This window comes from Panthera uncia, assembly GCF_023721935.1.
Source record: "Panthera uncia isolate 11264 chromosome B2 unlocalized genomic scaffold, Puncia_PCG_1.0 HiC_scaffold_24, whole genome shotgun sequence".
Classification (NCBI taxonomy): Eukaryota; Metazoa; Chordata; class Mammalia; order Carnivora; family Felidae; genus Panthera; species Panthera uncia.
In genome coordinates, this window is record NW_026057580.1 from 8,902,424 (window position 1) to 8,920,009 (window position 17,586).

Genomic DNA, 17,586 nt, shown 5'->3' on the forward strand with positions numbered 1-17,586 from the left:
TTTGAATTCCAACCGCCGCTACCCTTCTCACCTCCCTCCGCACTCAGGGGCCAATCGTCGCCGTCGCCACAGCCGAGGGCCAATCGCAGCGCCCTCCGCCTCCCGAGGCCACACCCCGCCAAGCCGGCACCTTGTCCTTCCTGCTTCGCAGGCCTGGGGAGGCCGCCTGGTTAGTCACGCTTCCGGCTCCACTTCCACCTCTCTTACCCACCCCTCCTCTAGCAGTAGTTCCTCTGGGCTTCCGGTCGGCCCGTAGCCGCAGGGCTTTAAGTCGGAAAATGCCTGGAACGCGCCGCTCGAACGTAGCTGGTGTGGGGGCAAACCGCTGGAGGGAAGGAATCACGCGTGCGCAAACGAGGACCCGTTTAGGGCGAGGGACGAGACGAGCTCCCCCTAGCGACTGCAGCAGGGAGCGCACTAGTTAACCCCTACTGGATAGTTGTGATTGCGGTTGGTTGCGCGGCGTTTTCGAGTGGGAGCTGGATCCCTCCCGCGAATGTGAGGGTGGCTGCATCTGCCCCTTCCCCAGTCATTTTTGTCATTTTTCACCAAGCTTAGGGACCGTGGGTGCAACTTGGCGCTCCATGGGAGCCCGACGGTGGGGATTCGAGGTTCAGAGTAGTTTTCTCTGCAGTCCCCCTCTTCACCCTACCTCCTCGGTACCTGGGCGCTAATACTGGAGCTGGCTTAGGAGCCTCGAACCCACAGAGGGCATACTGCTTACATTATGGAGTATTTTATGCTTTTCAGGCTGTCTGCACGTGCATTGTCTCTTAATCGCTAAATTCATTGAGCTCTTACTATGTGTCAACCGTTTTTGCATCTCTTATCTGCAAGCTGGACGAAGGAGACGAGGCTTAGGAAGGTTAAGTAACAAGTTCAAGGTCATACTGCTGATTAGGAGTGGATCTGGATTCCTTTAGCTTCAAAGTCCAAGCTATCCGTTACCTCACACTACCTCTAACAACCTTTGTGTCGAGAACAACCAAACCTTACCTGTGAGTAATTTGCAGAGTGATTCTACAGCGTGTATTCATCTGAGTTCCCAACGAACCTGGAGATAGGCAGGACGGGAAATTTGATGAGACTGAAAGGCACAGGGAAATCTGTCTTGGTGCATTTTGGGGAATCAAGAGAACTGGAACATAAGCCACCTATCTTCTAAGGCACTGTTTTAACTTGAATTCAACCTGCTTGTGGAGAGAGCAGACTGTGAGGAGACAAAATGTCTGAAAACCCTGTTGTCATCCCCCAATCTTTAACAGCCTAGGAAACCTACAAAAAGCAGGAGCTTGAAAAGAGAGAGGAGTGATGGAGGAAACAAGGAGACCAAGACTTTTTATTTTTTTAATGTTTATTTTTGAGAGAGAGTGCACAAGTGGGGGAGGGCCAGAGAGAGAAGGGGACAGAGGATCATGACCTGAGCCAAAGTCAGCCACTCAACTGACTGAGCCACCCAGGGGCCCCAAGGACACCAACATGTAATGGATGGGTAAAGAGGGAGAATTGAGAAGAAACATACAGCAAAAGGCATTTCTCAAAAATTAATGTTAGACTAGGAGAAATATGGACGCATACTTTAAAGGGGAAGCAGTTTATTCGTGTCAATTGATGCATAAAAACTACTCAAATCATTCAGCATCTATTGATACAAAAGAACACCCCATAACCTGATGAAGGATATCTTCAAAAACCCTACAGCACACATCACAGTAATGATGCAATGTTGAAAGCATTTCTGCTAAGGTGAGAAACACCAGGGTGGCTCAGTTAGTTAAGCATCAGCCTCCTTTTTCATCCAGCTCAAGTCATGATCTCACTGTTCCTGAGATTGAGCCCACACGTCAAATCTCCGCCTAGGATTCTCTCTCTCCCTCTCTCTCTGCACCCCCTTCAAAATAAATGAATAAACTTAAAAAAAATTACATTCAAAACACTTTACTCAATGCCCATTTCTCTAGTGACTTTCAGAAATTACTTAGATATTGCACAGAAAAATATTTTTTCAATAAAAATATGCCATTTGGTTACATGAACACATACATATATAAGTCAAGCTGTACACTTTATTTATTCACTTTATGTTTGTTTCTTAAAAAAACTTTTTTTAACGTTTATTTTTGAGACAGAGAGAGACAGAGCATGAACAGGGGAGGGGCAGAGAGAGAGGGAGACACAGAATCTGAAACGGGCTCCAGGCTCTGAGCTGTCAACACAGAGCCCGACACGGGGCTTGAACTCACGGACCGTGAGACCTGAGCCAAAGTCGGACGCTTAACCAACCAAGCCACCCAGGCGCCCCTATTCACTTTATGTTTGGTTGCAATAAAAATTTTATTTTTTTGTCTCAAAAGTTTTTATGGGTAATTGTTGTTGTTGTTGTTTTTTAATTTACATGCAAGTTAGTTAGCATCTAGTGCAACAATGATTTCAGGAGTAGATTCCTTAATGTCCCTTACCCATTTAGCCCATCCCCCCTCCCACAACCCCTCCAGAAACCCTCTGTTTGTTCTCCATATTTAAGAGTCTCTTATATTTTGTCCCCCTCCCTGTTTTTACATTATTTTTGCTTCCCTTCCCTTGTGTTAATCTGTGTCTTAAAATCCTCATATGAGTGAAATCATATATTTGTCTTTCTCTGACTGACTACTTTCACTTAGCATAATACCTTCTAGTTCCATCCATATAGCTGCAAATGGCAAGATTCCATTCTTTTTGATTGCCAAGTAATACTCCATTGTATAGATATACCACATCTTCTTTATCCATTCATCCCTCGATGGACATTTGGGCTCTCTCCATACATGGGCTATTGTTGATAGTGCTGAGATAAACATTGGGAAGCGTGTGCCCCTTCGAAACAGCATACCTATATCCCTTGGAGAAATGCCTAGTAGTGCAATTGCTGGGTCATAGGGTAGTTCTATTTTTAGTTTTTTGAGGAACCTCCATACTGTTTTCCAGAGTAGCTGCACCAGTTTGCATTCCCACCAACAATGCAAAAGAGATCCTCTTTCTCTGCATCCTTGCCAACATCTGTTGTTGCCTGAGTTATTAATGTTCGCCATTCTGACAGGTGTGAGGTGGTATCTCATTGTGGTTTTGATTTGTATTTCCTTGATGATGAGCGATGTTGAGCATTTTTTCATGTGTCAGTTGGCCATCTGGATGTCTTCTTTGGAGAAGTGTCTATTCATGTCTTTTGCCCATTTCTTCACAGAATTATTTGTTTTTTGGGTGTTGATAAGTTCTTTATAGATTTGGGATACTAACCCTTTATCTGATATTTCTTTGCAAGTATCTTCTCCCATTCCGTCGGTTGCCTTTTAGTTTTGCTGATTGTTTCCTTCGCTGTGCAGAAGCTTTTTATGTTGATGAGGTCCCAATAGTTCATTTTTGCTATTGTTTCCCTTGCCTCTGGAGACATGTTGAGTAAGAAGTTGCTGTGGCCCAAGTCAAAGAGGTTTTTGCCTGCTTTCTCCTCAAGGATTTTGATGCCTTCCTATCTTACATTTAGGTCTTTCATCCATTTTGAGTTTATTTTTGTGTATGGTGTAAGAAAGTGGTCCAGGTTCGGGGCGCCTGGGTGGCTCAGTCTGTTGAGTGTCTGACTTCAGCTCAGGTCATGATCTCGCTATCTGTGAGTTCAAGCCCCCGTCAAGCTCTGTGCGGACAGCTCAGAGCCTGGAACCTACTTCAGATTCTGTGTCTCCCTCTCTCTCTGCCCCTCCTTGACTCATGCTCTGTTTGTCTCTCTCTGTCAAAAATAAATAAACATTGGGGCGCCTGGGTGGCTCAGTCAGTTGAGTGTCCGACTTCAGCTCAGGTCATGATCTCGCTGTCTGTGAGTTCAAGCCCCACATCGGGTTCTGTTCTGACAGCTGAGAGCCTGGAGCCTGCTTCCAATTCTGTGTCTCCCTCTCTCGCTGTCCCTCTCCCCCTCACGTTCTGTCTCTTTCTCTCAAAAATAAATAAACATTTAAAAAAATTAAAAAAAGAAAGTGGTCCAGGTTCATTTTTCTGCATGTCGCTGTCTAGTTTTCCCAGCACCACTTGCTGAAGAGACTGTCTTTATTCCATTGGATATTCTTTCCTGCTTTGTCAAAGATTAGTTGGCCATATATTTGCGGGTCCATTTTCTGGGTTCTCTATTCTGTTCCATTGATCTGAGTGTCTGTTCTTGTGTCAGTACCATACTGCCTTGATGATTACAGGTTTGTAATACAGCTTGAAGTCCGGGATTGTGATGCCTCCTGCTTTGGTCTTCTTTTTCAAGATTGCTTTGGCTATTCAGGGTCTTTCCTGATTCCATACAAATTTTAGTATTGTTTGTTCTAGCTCTGTGAAGAATGCTGGTGTTATTTTAGTAGGGATTGCATTGAACATGTAGATTGCTTTGGGGAGTATTGACATTTTAACAATATTTGTTCTATCCGAGGATCATGGAATCTTTTTCCATTTTTTTGTGTCTTCTTCAATTTTTTTCATAAGCTTTCTATAGTTTATAGATTCAGTGTATAGGTTGCAATAAAAATTTTAATAAAAATATATGATTTGCAATAGCAACCAAAATGTAAAGTACTTGAGAATAAATTTAACAATAGGTGTACAGGCCCTTTGTAGATAAAATGATAAGGCTTTACTGAAAGATATTAAAGAAAATCGAAATTAATGGAGAGAGATACTGTGCACTTAGAGAACGACCTGATATTGTAAAGATGTCCGTTCTCTCCATGACCTCAGTGTGGGGCCAAGGGGGATGATAAGAGTCCTCTATGCCCAGTCCTGGTACAGTCTCACCCATCTGCCCATCTCAGGAGCAGACTGAGTGGGACAGCCCTTGGTGGGCCTTTACTCCTCCCCAGAGATTTCCTCCTGCAAGCTGAGGAGTTTTTCTTACCTTGCAAATCACATTCCTGAATCCCTCATCCCTTTCTCCCCCTGCTTCCCTTTCTGGCTTGTCTCGCCCTTTGCAGATCTCTCCACAGATGGCAAGGTGGGCTGTAAAGTTAACCTTGGTTATGTCTAAAAGATGTCAACCCTTCACACACCCCCCATCCTACCCCAGCAAATTCTTGTGTTCGCCTTCCTGGAAGGTGTGTTACTTAGCCCCTCACCCTTGCACGTATTCTGCCTCTGTTACCCTCTCCCACAAAATTTGTTGTCACTGCTTTGGTCCTCAGCCCCCTTGGTCTCAGAGTAGGGTGACAATCCAGCAGTTCTGTGACTATACTAAAAACCACTGGTTTGTACGTTTTAATTTTGTTAATGTTTATTCATTTTTTTAGAGAGAGACAGACAGACAAACATAGTGCAAGTGGAGGAGGGGCAGAGAGAGAGGGAGACACAGAATCTGAAGCAGGTTCCAGGCTCCGAGCTGTCAGCACAGAGCCTGACGCGGGGCTGGAACTCACAAACTGTGAGATCATGAACTGAGCCTAAGTCGGACGCTTAATTGGCTGAGCCACCTAGGCACCCCTGATTTGTACATTTTAAAAGGTGAATTTTATTTCTCCGAACTATTATGAAAAGCTTTAATAGGCCATTCGGCTTTCAAGTACAATTCATTCAACATTTTTGAAGTGCCCACTCATACCATGTATACTCTGCTAGGCTTTGAAGAAGGAGACACACACAGTCTCTTTCCTATCAGAGCTACAAGTTGGGGAGTAAAGGGGAGACAGACAACAAAATATTAGCATATGGTAGAAGGAAGACAAGTGCTGTTGGATCACCTTTCTCAGAAGTGAGGAGTTGGAGAAAGATTTCCAGGGGAAGCTCTCATCTCAGCTGTGTGAGCAGCGAGATAAAGTAAGCACGCAGAAAAGGTAGCTTCCATCTCGAAGGAGTGGAGTTGTGGTTACAGGCCAGGAGCTGAGGTCCCAAAGGATGGGTCGAGCTTTGTGGGTCTGAGAGGACCCAGCCAGAGGTGATTGATTTCCCCTAAAGTTATTCTCCCTTTATCCCAGGGTTTTATTTGGTAACACAACCAAGGCATAGAAAGATACCGGTCCTGTGAGGTAGAGACCCACTCATCACCACAGAGTAAGTCATGGCAAGGAGTAGGCCTGTGGTCTATTCTGGAGAAGGAGGGCTCCAGTTTTTCCCACAGTGTCCCGGCACTGCGGTGACTCCCAGATCCTTGTCTACAGTCTCTAGGGGAAAGCGTGCAGAGAAGCTCTCCAGGGGCCTCCACAAGCTCACCTTCCGGGAACACAGCAGAAGAGGAGCCCTATTCCAGGCCACTTGCCCCAAATCCACAAGTGACAATCATGGGTGTTTCTTCAGGCACCAAGATTTGAGTAGCCCACGGGAGAAGAACATAACTACCATTAGGTCTGAGGTGCACTATCAGCCTTTTGTCTCCCAGGGAAAGAAGTATTTGGAGCAGGAGAAAAACCACTAATATTGTCGAGGCTGTGTAGGAAGTGAAGCCCAAGATGGCATGAAGACCGGGCAATTCAAGGTGTGCCAGGGCACGGGGCGTACTTTCACATTTTGTACCGCACAAATGCATTACACAATAAGATGAAAAGAAAATGAGAAAAACGAAATATGCCTCCCTGTCAGATTGGTACTCCCATACATTATTGGTACTTCTTTTCTAGAAGTTTAGGAAACTTGAAAGTGCCAACATCTCTTTTTGTTTTTCTTAATGTTCATTTATTTTTGAGGGGTGGGGGAGACACAGAATCCGAAGCAGGCTCCAGGCTCCGAGCTGTAAACACAGAGTCCGATGCGGGGCTCGAACCCACAAACCGTGAGATCATGACCTGAGCCGAAGTTGGACGCTTAACCGACCGAGCCACCAGGTGCCCCAGTACTGACATCTCTTAAAGTAATATTCCAATTTAAGAATTTGGTTTAAGGAAATAATAAAAAATGCGCACAAAAATTTACAAAAGTAAAGTTCTGTAAACAACCAAAGTTTTCACTAGTGGATAATTATTAAACAGAAGATGACAAAACTATGATGCAAATTTAATTTACAAATATTGATAATAACACATATATACATATATATATGTGTGTGTGTGTGTATGTATACACACACACACACACACACACACACACACACATATAGTATACTTATCAGGGACAGTGTGCCTTCTATGTGTGCTGCTGCTGGTGATTCAATCCTGAGCCCTAACTCACCTAGCCCTGCCCTCAGGGAACTTAGAGTCAATTGAAGAGACTCACCCTAAACACACAGCCATACCATTCAGTGTACAACTGTAAAATGAGATGAACTCTAAGGAAGAAAAGCATTTGAGAACATGTGGAACATCATGCAGCCACTGCGAGTAGTGATTCTGGAGACTCTACAGTAACAAGTGTGGCATAAAAATAAATGATACATTTGTGGGAATGCAAGCTGGTGCAGCCACTCTGGAAAACAGTATGGAGGTTCCTCAAAAAAACTAAAAATAGAACTACCCTACAACCCTGCAATTTTACTAGTAGGCATTTATCCACAGGATACAGGTGGGCTGTTTTGAAGGGACACATACACCCCCATGTTTATAGCAGCGCTTTCAACAATAGGCAAAGTATGGAAAGAGCCCAAATATCCATCGATGGATGAATGGATAAATAAAATGTGGTGTATACACACACACACACACACACACACACATACACACACACACACACACACACACACACAATGGAGTTTGACTCAGCAATGAAAAAGAATGAAATCTTGCCATTTGCAACTGCGTGAATGGAACTGGAGGGTATTATGCTAAGTGAAATTAGTCAAAGAAAGACAAAAATCATATGACTTCACTCATATGAGGACTTTAAGAGACAAAACAGATGAACATAAGGGAAGGGAAACAAAATAATATAAAAAACAGGGAGGGGGACAAAACAGAAGAGACTCATAAATATGGAGAACAAACTGAGGGTTACGGGAGGGGTTGTGGGAGGGGGGATGGGCTAAATGGGTCAGGGGCACTAAGGAATCTACTCCTGAAATCATTGTTGCACTATATGCTAACTAATTTGGACGTAAATTTTAGAAAATAAAAAATAAAATTAAAAAAATAAATGATACATTTTAAAAGACCATAATTCAGCCTTGGTTCAAATCACTTGTCACTGTTACAAGTGACAGTGATATCTTACGGGAAGTGTTGCAAGAAAAGAATTTCATTGACATGAAGTCTTTCAGTGCAGCTTAGGTACAGGTTATAGGTACAGGTACAGGTACAAGTATGGGTACAAGTACAGATATAGGTACAGACAGTATGTATCAAGTACAATGGGCCAACATTTGGCCAAGGGGAAGAAGCTTTTCCAAAATTATTTTTGGCATGCTCTGTTTCTAGTTAAAGAGTAACTACCATTTTATTTTATGTTTTTAATTTATTTTTTAAAGTTTATGTATTTTTGAGAGAGGGGAGGGGCAGAGAGAGAGAGAGAGAGAAAGAGAGAGAATCCCAAGCAGGCTCCGCACTGTCAGCCAGAGCCCGATGTGGGGCTTGATTCATGAACCGTGAGATCATGACCTGAGCCGAAATCAAGAGTCTGACACTCAACCAACTAAGCCACCCAGGCACCCCTCATTTTATTATTTATTTATTCACTTTTCCATTTCATTTTAAAAAGTGGGATAAAATCAGGCAGCCTCTGGGATAGGCTATTTCTAACTCCAGAAATTATAACCTACAATTGAAGGCTTTGATGATAGGCTTTTTATGAAAGGAAATTGCATTTGTCAAGACTATTTGTTATAGCAAATTGTGTTTGTTTACTTCATGTTGAAACTATATTTGTTATGTGAAATTACATTTGTACATTCACCTTATATTGATAGCCTCCTGTTTGAGAACTTGCTGATTTTGTTACAATTAATCAAATCTGCATATTATCTTGCCAAGTTAGATTCCAAATCTAGAGTATCCCTCCTTGTTAGTTATTCAAGTAAAAAAAAAAAAAAAGGTATTATAGCACATTTGCTTTCAGAAACACATCACTGCATCTGGATCCTCCACAAAGGAGAGCATTTATGATTTAAGGTGAGTGAAGAAGTCTGCCCCCCCCCCCCCCCCGGGGACTTGTATATACACTACATTCAAAATTGCATTTTGGAAAAAAGAGGATGCATAAGAAAAAGAGTGGGGAAAAATAATCAAAATGCAAAACTTTTCACTACATTTTCAAATGTCATGTAACATGGCTATAATACCTAGGTATGAAAAATTCTTTTAAAAAGATTTCCCTGAGACTGAGAATTAAATCTGCCCCCCAGGTCCCCCAAGGATCCACTGAAATGTTGAGATGTTTCTGTGGACACAAAGATTGGATGGGGAACATTGGAAAATTCCTGTTTGCATTTTTCTACCCAAAAACTAATAGAGATTTTTAGTCCCCGTGGTAATTATTTCTCCGGTGACTTTCCAGTTCTCAAAAAGATAAAAGAGCTCCTGACATTAACTACAAACAGATGGCTGGATTCTCTCTGGCCATCTCATCTTTCTCCCTACTCTCCCAGACTATCCAAACACAGCTAACAGCACAGATTTGGAAGAGGAGGGGAAATGAGATTGGGGATGAGAATGCCCACGGGACATTGGGCATGAGGGAATCTTCAGAGGCCAGGCATCATCCAGGTTTCACCTCACGCTGCTACGGGAATGTTCTTTTTAACCATGTGTCCGGATCACAGAATTCCACTACTATAAACCGTATTCAATGAACGTTCTAGAGAGTTTCTCATAAAGGAAATTTTCATATCCAGACTGGGAAATAACTGGTCACTTAAGTAGGCCAGAGGTTGGGTTAGATGAAAGAAATGTGGCTTTCTATATTTTACTGTCATTTCTTTGATGGGAAATGCAAGTTGGTCAATAAAAAGGGAGTGAATGCATACAATCCCTCCCTGGAGATACGAAGACCTCCCTCTCCAGTCTCCAGTCCCCATTGCCAAGGAGGCATCACTCACCCTCCATCTGCAGGGGTAAGCCTCCCAAGAGACAGCCACTCCCTGAGTAAGGTCCATTATCACACTGAAAAGCAATGTCAACGATCCAGGGAAGATACACCCTTTAGATCTAAGGAATCATCTTCTTTTCTTTGGTCAGTGCTCCTCAGAAAAAATTAGTCATAAAAGAAAAAAAAAAAAAAGGTGCTACTACCCTTAATAACATTTTGCTTCATTTTTTATCCAGAATACAAATTCAGTGTAAGAAGCGCTCCCATCGGTAACTGCTTCTTTGGAAAGGCAACAGTTAGTGGTCTCCCTCCCCCTGGATTTTGAAATGTGTTAACTGATTAGCTTGGGCCTGGGAGATGCCAAGAATCATCAACACCCAAGGGCCTGGAAGTTGTAAGACGCTGCAGCTGAGTGTATCTGGAAGCCTATGCCTGAGTCCTGACAGTAGGGAAGAAAGGCCCTGGAAGAGTTTTATGGAAGAAAATTGATTCTTGCTTATAGAGAAGAAGTGGAACAAGAAGCAGATAATATTTTGAAGGATGCTGAGATCAGCGATTCCCTGTGGTTGATGATCCACTTGGGGCTGCAACACACAGTGATCTCATTCTGAGAGCAACAAAACTGGGAATCTCTCATCGAGTTATTCAAAATGCTCTCGTAATAGATGCTTAGGCTGCTGTTTTGTAGTTAGGTTTACAGTTGTATAAATTGGGAGAGCCAGGTTCTATCGTTTCCCGGACAGGCACTTGGACACTGGAAAGCTTTTTTGACAAAGTGAAGAACAGACAAAATGGCACACATGCGTCGTGCTTACTAGATATTGAAATAAAGGAGTAGTCTTTGGAACATCTAATCGAAGGAAGACTTACAAACCTCCTTGGTGTATGAATGAAAATCAAGCAGCCCAGCAACTTCTGGAGATTGTTCAGAATCAAAGAATATGAGAAGAATCAGCAGCCACCAAGGAGACACTGTGTTAGCTTAGCCAGGGTTGGAGCTAAGGACCAGAAAATTGCAGCCAGCACTTGCAGCAAACATGCGCTATGAACTTGGAAGGACCATTTCACTCCTTACTTATCACAGGAGACAACACGCGTCTGTTGGAGATGGAGATGCTAAGCCTGTTTTCCATACGGGAAAACGGCCCAGAATCCCCAAGCATTGATGGGCTCCGAACATTGACATTTTCTATTGTTAGATGGTTGATTTCAGTCATACATGCCTGTACACGTGTTTGTATAACACACTGAACAGTTCTTTTGGTTTATTTAATAAGTTTAAAACAAATGACCAAGAAGAAAGATGCTGACTCAACAACTAAAACAAAACAAAACAAAAAGAGAATACTTTTTTAAAAAAATTTTTTAACGTTTATTTATTTGAGACAGAGAGAGACAGAGCATGAATGGGGGAGGGTCAGAGAGGGAGACACAGAATGTGAAACAGGCTCCAGGCTCTGAGCTGTCAGCACAGAGCCCGATGCGGGGCTCGAACTCACGGACTGTGAGATCATGACCTGAGCCGAAGTCTGCCGCTTAACCGACTGAGCCACCCAGGCGCCCCAAGAGAATACTTTTTTACAGCATGGAGCCAGGGGCCCTGTGTGGGACGCTGGGCACACAGCAGTGAACAGGACAGACATGGTCCCTGCCTTTTTTGAAGTACTCACCCCAGTGAGGAGTACAGATAGACCAGCAGATAGAGAGGCAATGACAAAAAATAAGAGATCACAGATGTGGTATACTCAGCACAGCATGTACAATGGTACGCATTTTCTTCCCTTTGGATGCCGGAATCTTGAGAGCAGTAAGTGCAATGTAAAATGCATTCACCTTGAGAATTGTATTTAGCTTTTTGATGTTTTCCAAATCTAGTGAGCCCTTGGCTAATTAAAAAGAGGCTTCCCTTCTTCAAAGAAAAATTCATATCTGATCTTATATTTGCTTTATAAAGAAGCCCTTCCCTATGTTTTTCTGCCACCACGGCTTAAATGGTCCAGTGTGCTGCCCATGCCCGCGTGGCCAGACGTCTCCAGGGCAAATCCGGCTACAAAGCGTTTTTTTTTTTTTTTTCAACGTTTTTTTTTATTTATTTTTGGGACAGAGAGAGACAGAGCATGAACGGGGGAGGGGCAGAGAGAGAGGGAGACACAGAATCGGAAACAGGCTCCAGGCTCCGAGCCATCAGCCCAGAGCCTGACGCGGGGCTCGAACTCACAGACCGCGAGATCGTGACCTGGCTGAAGTCGGACGCTTAACCGACTGCGCCACCCAGGCGCCCCTACAAAGCGTTTTTTAATTTCTCAGAAGTGCAATGTGCTCCCTCACATCCAGGCCTTCCCATTTAAAGCTTAAAATGATTTTTTCTCCCTTCCCTTCCTTTCTCTTTCAAAATGAGGAGCTCTCCGTCTGACAGCCGCCGCGCCGCCACCCCGGAGGCCAGCCCCGCTCAGCCTATCGAGCTGGCCAGGCTCGGCAACGTGCTGGGTGGCACCGGCTCCCGGGGACAGTGCACGCAGGTGCGCGTGGAGGTCACGGATCGCAGGAGCAGTTCCACCCTCCACAAGGTGAGAGGCCTTGGGCGCGAGGGCCAAGTGCTCACCCTGTCAGAGCGAGAGGCTGCGCTGAACTTGTGGCTGGGTCCTGGATGTCTGGGAGGACCACTTGGCCCGTAGGGGTGGTTTGCGATTAATAAAGCGTTTATAGTGTTTAAAAAGGCGGGGGGAGGGGACGCCTGGGTGGCTTAGTCGGTTGAGCGTCTGACTTTAGCTCAGGTCATGATCTCACAGTTTGTGAGTTCGAGCCCTGCGTCAGGCTTTGTGCTGATAGCTCAGAACCTGGAACCTGCTTCGGATTCCGTGTGTCCCTCTCTCTCTGCCCCTCCCCTGCTCACACTCTGTCTCTCTTTCTCTCTCTCTCTCTCTCAAAAAATAAATGAACATTGAAAAAAAATTAAAAAAAAAAAACAAGAAATAAGTAGAAAACCACATAGCACAGCCATAGTGAACCTGACGGAATCACCACCCTCTTATTCAACACTAACTATTTGTCCTGTTTTTTTTTTTTTTAAATAAGTAAAATACTACAGACTCAGTTGATGCCCGTGTGTACTCCTTCCAGACAGCCCTCCTCTCTCCTCAGAGGTAACCTCTAGCCTGAATGTGATGATTGCCAGGCCCGCAAATTATTTTGTACCATTACTGTATTTTTATGGGTCTGTGAGAACATACAGCATTTTAACGTGTTCAAACTGGATTTACTTAGTTGCTAACACATTACAGTTTAGTTTCATCTTCACATCACATTTTATGTACAAGTGATTTCAAAACTTTTTTGATCACAGGTTTTCATTTTCACGTGAAACATAACAGAGGATTGAGCAAGGTCTTGCTGGAGACGTTTCAGTGCAAATATTTTTTTTGCATTCTGTGGCAATTGTAAAATATCACAGAAAGGAAACACAAGTTTCTTTTTTAAGATAATCTGGTGGATAGGTTTCAACAAGAAACCCATAAATATGGTTTTGCCAAAGTCCAAACAGGCTGTACGTGCCTTGAGCATTTTTCTTGAACTGGTTGGGGCCAGAATTTATTTTGCTATATTTGAATAGATGATATAATTGCATGATTCAAAATTTAAGAGAGGCAAAGGATGTATGTTAAAAGTCTACCAACCACTTCATCCCTCACCGCACACTTCCCATCTCTGAAGGCAATGAATGTTTTTAATTTCCAAACTATTTAGGTGGGAGTGTGTATTAAATGGGAGGGCATTTAAATGGGACACTCTAGGTGTCCCTGTGCAGCTTGCCTGCTTTTTCCTATCAACCTTATATTTTTGAGATTTATATATTTTGAAACATGTCGACCCAGATGACTCATTTTATCTGTTCCATAACAGTGCTGTCCAGTAGAACTTTCTGCAATGATGGAAATGTTCTATATCTGCACTGTCCAATATGGTACCACTACTGAGCACTTGAAGCATCTGAATGCAGCTAATGTGATTGAGGAACTGAATTCAAACTTTGAAATTTAAAACATAGAATTCATTTGAATCAATTTAAATTTATAATTTTTAAATTTAAAACTTTATTATTTTTTTAATTTTTTTTAATGTTTATTCATTTTAGAGACAGAGAGAGACAGAGCATGAATGGGGGAAGGTCAGAGAGAGAGGGAGACACAGAATCTGAAACAGGCTCCAGGCTCTGAGCTGTCAGCACAGAGCCCGACACGGGGCTCGAACTCACAGACCGTGAGATCACGACCTGAGCCGAAGTCGGTTGCCCAACCGACTGAGCCACCCAGGCGCCCCTATAATTTTTAAATTTAAATGTAAAGAGTCCCATGTGGCTTGTGGCTACCATATTGAACAGCACAGCAGTATAATATTCAATTTTACAAATATATCACAGATCATGTATCATTGTTTCGCTTATGGATATTAAAGTTATTTCCACCTTATTGGGGCGCCTGAGTGGCTCAGTCAGTTGAGCGTTCGACTTTGGCTCAGGTCACGATCTCACGATCCGTGAGTTTGAGCCCTGCATTGGGCTCTGTGCTGACAGCTCAGAGCCTGGAGCCTGCTCCGGATTCTGTGTCTCCCTCTCTCTGCCCCTCCCCTACTCATGCTCTGTCTCTCTCTCTCTCTCTCTCTCTCTCTCTGTCAAAAAGAAATAAACTTTAAAAAAATGGCATAAACCACGTAGACCTACCAGACATTTATTAAAAAAAATAATTTCCACCTTATTGCTATATAAAATAATGCTGCAATAAACATACTTCTGTATACCTTCTTGTGCAAATGTGGGAGAATTTGGGTGTAAGTCTATAAGTGGAGGGGCACCTGGGTGGCTCAGTCTACTAAGTGTCCAACTGCAGCTCAGTTCATGATCTCATGGTTTGTGAGTTCGAGCTCTGTGCTGATGGCTCAGAGCCTGGAGCCTGCTTTGGATTCTGTGTGTCTCTCTCTCTGCCCCTCCTCTGCTCGAGCTCTGTCTCTCTCTCTCTCAAAAGTAAATAAACATTTTTTTAAAAGTGTATAAATGATATTGTGTTATCACCTCCACTAGAAATTGCCAAATGGTCTCCACATTGGTTTTTCCAGTTTACTCTCTGACCCAATGTAAGAGGGTCCTTATTGCCCCATAGTCTCACATTTGATATTACCAGACTTATCTTTGCCAATCTGATGGATGTGAAGTGTTATCTCGTTATTTTCATTGGCAGTTTTTGTTTCTTCTTCTTTGAGGAATTGTCTTTTGTCCTGTCTTCACTTTTTCTGTGGGGTTTATTGTCTTTTTCATATTGATTTGTGGAAGCTCTCTATAAATTCTAGATAGTAATTCTTCTTGGTTATATGCCTATATATGACGTCTACATTAATGCACCTTTTATTATTAATTTTTGGAATAGAAATATATTCACATGTATTTCAAAAGGCACACAAAGATAACCAGGGTTCTTCAAAAAGTTAAATATAGAATTACCATATGACTAAAAAAGATTCTCTCCTTGACCAAACTCTAGCCAGGTGTCTCTAAACCCTTTCAATCTAGACCTATAAAGACTTAAACAAATGCTAACATCGTTTCTAACAGCTCAAGACCACATCCTTGCAATGACCCTTGACCCCCTTAAAGCACCTGCCTGAGAAAACTTAAGGCTGCCAGAAGAATTTACTGTTTGTTCCAGCCGATGCCTGAAGGTAGGGCCCCTGTCTCTCAGCCTCTTTGGGAGGGTAGAAGCCTAACCTGGATAAGCACCAGTTAATAAACCCAAATGGATTTCACACGGACCAACTCCCCCGCTTCCTGCTTTTTGTAATTTTTCACTTCCCTGACTCTACAAAGTTGCCCCTCACCCCCCTCCCTATTCCCTCATTCTCCCTTTAAAATGCCCAGTTACCTCTGTACGAATCAAAGTTGAGTTTCATGCATGTGGGACTCTTTTCTCTACTGCAGTAGTATCTTACTGACTAAAATCTATCCTTACCACTTTAAGTAGCGCCCAGCTTTGTTTATTCTTGATATGAGCCAGTAATTTTACCCAAGAAATAAAAGCATATGTACACACAGAAAGCTGTACAAGAATGTTTATAGCAGCGATTTTTCTAATAGCCAAAAAGGTGGAAACAGCCCAAGTGTCCATCAACTGATGAATGGATAAGCACGTTATGATACATACATAGAATGGAATAGTAAGTATTCAGCCATAAAAAAAGGAATGTAGTACAGATACATGCTACTGTGATGAACGCTGAATTATGCTAAGTCTAAGAAACCAGATACAAAAGGTCAAATTGTGTGATTCCTTTTTATACGATATATATATAGGCAAATCCATAGAGACAGAATGCAAAATAAACTTACAAAAGGTGGTGGAGGGGTGCCCTCTGGCTGTCTCAGTCAGTCGAATGTCTGGCTCTTGATTTTGGCTCAGGTCACAATCTCAGGGTTTGCAAGATCCAAAAGCACTGTGTAGGGCTATGTGCTGACAGCTCTCTCTGCCTCTCCCTTACTTGTGTGTGCATGTGCGTGCTCTCTCTCTCTTTCTCTCTCTCTCTCAAAATAAATAAACTTAAAACAAAAAACAGAGTAGAGGTTACAGGGTGATGAAGTCAAGGGGAATGTGATTACTTAATGGACAGGAAGCGTGTTTATGGGGTGATGAAAAATCTTTGAAATTAGAGAAAGGTAGTGGTTACATTGACATTGTGAATATACTAAATACCACTAAACTGTACACTTGAAAATGATTAACTGTATGCTATTTGAATTTCACCTTTTGAAAAAAAGTAACCAATAAAAAGTCTCCCTCATTATCCTATTGCTTGGCTACTCTGTAAACCCTTCTCAGAGGTAACCAATGTTTTGTTGTTAATTTGTTTTTCAAAACTCCACGTATAATGACTTTTATTTCTTTTTTTTTAAAGATTTATTTTTAAGTGATCTCTACACCCAACGTGGGGCTTGAACTAACAACCCCAAGATCAGGAGTCACATGCTCTTTCAACTGAGCCAGCCAGGCGCCCCAGAAGTTTTAAATTTTAACATAGACAAATTTATCAATTTTTTCCCTTTGGACTTGTGCTTTTCAAGTATCTTATGCAGAAATTCTATCTTATCCCAATATTCTACTGCCCTACATTTTTCTCTGAAAGTTTAAAATTTTTGCTTTATGCATTTAGGACTTTAATCCAGTTGGGCCTCCTTTCTCTGTATGAAATGAGATAGAAATCTAGTTTTATTTTATTTTATTTTATTTTATTTTATTTTATTTTAAGAAAGAGTGCATAAGTGAGTGAGGGGCAGAGAGAGAGAGAGAGAGAGAGAGAGAGAGAGAGAGAGAGAAGCAGGGCTCACTCAAAGTGGGGTTCATGCTCACCCGATGCGGGACTCGAACTCATGAACCGTGAGATCATGACCTGAGCTGAAGTCAGATGCTTAACTGACTGAACCACCTAGGTGCCCCTTTATTTTATTTTTTCATATGGAAAACCAATTGTCTCAGTGCATTTTATCGAATACTCAATCCCATCCACAGAACAAGGACAACTTACCTATGTCAGTATTAGATGTCCATACATATGCATAATTATTGTTAAGCTTTCTTTTCTGCTCCATTGCCCTATGAGTTTATCCCT

General features: G+C 42.6%; 1 pseudogene; it reads left to right on the plus strand.

Moving 5' to 3' along the window:
* Nucleotides 1–10,261: 10,261 nt before the first annotated feature.
* LOC125938374 (diphthine methyl ester synthase-like) lies at nucleotides 10,262–11,196 on the plus strand (annotated as a pseudogene).
* Nucleotides 11,197–17,586: the final 6,390 nt, after the last annotated feature.